The sequence below is a fragment of the Grammomys surdaster genome, unplaced genomic scaffold (assembly GCF_004785775.1).
Source record: "Grammomys surdaster isolate TR1022 unplaced genomic scaffold, NIH_TR_1.0 61, whole genome shotgun sequence".
Taxonomy (NCBI): domain Eukaryota; kingdom Metazoa; phylum Chordata; class Mammalia; order Rodentia; family Muridae; genus Grammomys; species Grammomys surdaster.
Window position 1 is genome coordinate 14,759,757 of NW_021604563.1, and position 3,874 is coordinate 14,763,630.

The window sequence follows — 3,874 nt, forward strand, 5'->3', positions numbered from 1 at the left end:
GCCTACTTCCTTGTCCTTGGCCTATATCATATTTCTACCCTCAGGCTTTTAAATTTTAGCTCATCCTAATGTGCCATGATGTAGTCTGTATCAAATCTAAAGTCTCAAACTGAGTCTAGAAGAGTGGCCTCTGCTAACTTTGACAACTATTTTCCCCTAGTCAAATATGACACAAAAATGTAACTATTTAGTAAATGACAAAAGGTCTTTAAAGAATATTGAACTATCCTCACCAATAGTATTCAGACTATATAAGATGCATCTTTATCACCTTCCCTTATCCCTTTATCATCTTAAGACATGAATTTTTTCTCAAATATTGCCTCACTAAATGAGTTCATTTAAAACTCAGATGTTCTTTGGGAAAATTTTAGTTTTGCATAATACCTTGATGTAATAACAAGTTGTAAGAATTTTTTTCAGTTAATAACCCATACCTGAAATAACCCATAAGTGCTTTGTAAATAGATGAAAATTTATGATACAGTAAGACAGTAGAAATAATGATCCAATCATTTAATCTTCAGTATCATTTCTCCTTGCTGTTAAATTTCTCTATATAAATGTATCAATAATTAAAATCCTTCAAGAAATAGCAAGGGATAATTGACTTTTGTTGCACTGTATACTTAACGTTCTTTACCTTCTTTTCTGAAATTGCTTGAAGGCTAATTTGGAGACTTCACTGTATCATATTTGCATTGTTGTAGTTGGTACACTACTTTATGAATTACTCAGTGCTTGAGAACATTTACCCTGTATACTATTAAATTAAGTTTTATTACTTATGGGCATAGAAAACACTGTTTTAGTCAAGTTTTAACTATTTGAAAGAGATCTATCTGCTTCTCACTTGTTTTGCAGAAGATCTGTATTCTATAACTTCATGGAACTTGCAAAATGATATATTTATTAAAATAAATCACCATTTTTTACAATATATTAAAATTAAAATGACAAATTTTGATTGATCTATTTTTCTTTAGTATAACAATTGTTGAAATACATAGAGGATTTAAATTTCTAAGTATCAGCAATAGGAATGCTATTCTTGTTATCTGATACTGTGATAACAGAAAACTAATGGATGAACTACGCATGTGTCAAATATTTTTACACTTGATCTTAGCCAAAAGGCCAAGAAGCGATGTGTCAAATATTTTTGATGAATGAAAGCAAACAAATAGTGACAGTCAAGAATGATTATTAAAATAAACTATAAAAATTGTTGGCTATTTTTCCACCCTACTAAGTTTTGTATATTCAGTGACAGAAAAACCTCTTCTATGAATAATTATTTTGTAATTTGTGTTTTATACCATTTGTTCAATGACAGTGTTGTGAGGGAATTTTAACAATGGATTCAAGAACTTGGTTCCTGATGTCCACTCTTAACTCAAATAATTTTTGGCTTACCTGTGTGACCTTGAAAACCAATTATTGGCTAGGTATTCCTCCAGAGGCACCCAAAACAAACAAACAAAAAGGCTATTGCTATTGTTCTTGGTTTTCTACCATAAGTCAGGGGTAAGAAGCTATTTATGAAGACATCACAATTTTCAGATATTGTACTTAGAAACCTCAATTCCTGTTATTTCCATTAATTTATATATTTATTCACTTTACATCCTGATTGCTGCCCCCTCCCAGTTCCCCGTCCACATAGTCTCTTCCCCAGTCTCTCCCTCTCTTTCTCCTGTGAGTGGGTGGAAGCCTCCCTGAGAATCCCCCATCACTGTCACATAAAGTCTCTGCAGGGATGAGTGTATCCTTTCCCACTGTGGCCAGACAGGGCATCCCAGTTGGGGGAAGAGAAATCTCAACTCTTAAATGACTTCAATACCTTCACCATGCTGGCTAGGATACATAGCCAGAAGATGCTATATGAATTTCTTTGGAGAAAAGATACTTGTCTTATTTAGTGCTAGACAGTTCATGCTGCAATAAAACCCTATCCCACAAGATGATCTCTGGTATAATAATGGCATGATGATTGTGGCCATAACCAATGACCTTCTGTTTGATTTGAGGCCTGCAACAGTGGACACATATTATTCTTGTTTCTGTATTTACAGTTAAAAACCCAATACAAGTTGAAACATTGGACCTAATTGAGAACATTCTCTAATTTTTGTTGTTGTTGCTGCATTAGTCATAATGTTAAATTGGCTTCTAAATATTTGTGTCTATACCCATAGATTAGTGCTATTCTCAACAGTGTACTGAGAAGATACTTTTTGCAATAGCTAGTAGATAATGCAGAGACTTATATAACTGGCCAAAGTACCAAGAATAAGTGAATCTGAATGCTTAACTGAGGATGTGTCCTCTATACAAATCTCTCACTATTCAAGGCTCTTGGAACTTTGTAGGAGAAGGATGGGAAAGAATATATGAGCACCCAGGAAGGAGAATTGTGAACTTTTAACTTCTAGAAGTTTATCTGGACAATAGCTTTGTCCACATTAACTCATTTAAAAATTACTTCTTTTTGTACTTATTTTTAATTAAATTTATTTATGTATTCACTTTATAACTCAGTATCAGCCATTCCTCTTCTCCGATTACCCCATCATTAATGTCCTCTACCCATTCTCCTAAGAAACAGATTCCATACCCTGGGTGTCAGCCCTCCCTACTGCATATCAAGTTGCTGCTGGACTAGGCACATCCTTTTCCACTGAGGCTATACAAGGTTGTTGATTTAGTAGTGTGGAGTCCATAGATAGACAATTAAACAACAGGATCAGGGACAGCCTGTGCTCCAGTTGTTTGGGGAACCTACATGAAGACCGAGCTGCTCATCTGCTACATAGATGTGGGAGGAGCCTAGGTGTTGTCCATGTATGTCCATGTATGTCCCTGTATGTTGGTGATTCAGTCTCTAGGAACCTCCAAAGTCCAGGTTAGTTGACTATGTTTGTCATCATGTGTAGTCCCTGTCCTTTTCAGGTCCATAAGTCCTTCTCCCAACTCTCCCATAAGATTCCACAAGTTCCATCTATTGCACTGAGTATTTGGATCTCTTTCATCTAGCTGTTGGGTGTACCCTCTCAGAGGACAGTTTACTAGGTTCCTCATGCAAGCATAATGGAATATCATTAATAGTGTCAAAGAATGGTCCTTGCCCATAGGATGAGTCTCAATTTTGGGCAGTCATTGATTGGCCATTCCCTCAATCTCTGTTCTACTTTTGTCCCTGCACATCTTATAAGCAGGACACATTTTGGGTTGATGGTTTGTGGGTAGGTTGCTCTCCTTAACTTTCCACTGGGAGTACTAGGTGACTACAGGGAGTGGTCACTTCAGGATTCATACCCCCCACTGCTAGGCATCTCAGAGTACACCCCACAGACCCTCTGGGGCCTCTCCCTATCCCAGGTATCTTTCTCATCCTAGAGATTGCCCATGTTTGCCAGATGATATCCCTTTGCTCTCATCTGCTCAGCCTACATATGATCTTCCGCCTTGCTTCCCTCCCCATCCTCTCTTCTACCCAGTTCCCTCTTCCAAAGACCTCTCACATCTACTTTGTCCTCCTTTTTGAGAAATAGTCAAATATCCTCCTTTTTCTCTCCTTGTTATTTGACTTCTTTTGCTTTGTTGATTATAACATGGTTATCCTGGACTTTATGGATAGTACCAGAAAATATTGTGAATGAGATAATAGAGACCCAAAAGGACATTGAAGTTATATGCTCACTTTTAAGTGGATATTAGCCACAAAGTACAATAGTTACATCTATAAGACTTATAGATGATCTAATCAGTCAAAAATTCCAGTATGGATATAGGAAGAATTCGAAGCCTAAGCCCCATCTGAGGAATGATACTCAGTTGATGGATGCTGTAAAAACATTCTACCTCTACTTAG

At 36.6% G+C, this 3,874-nt stretch overlaps 1 pseudogene; it reads right to left on the reverse strand.

Moving 5' to 3' along the window:
• Positions 1 to 992: 992 nt before the first annotated feature.
• LOC114610076 lies at positions 993 to 1,149 on the reverse strand (annotated as a pseudogene).
• Positions 1,150 to 3,874: the final 2,725 nt, after the last annotated feature.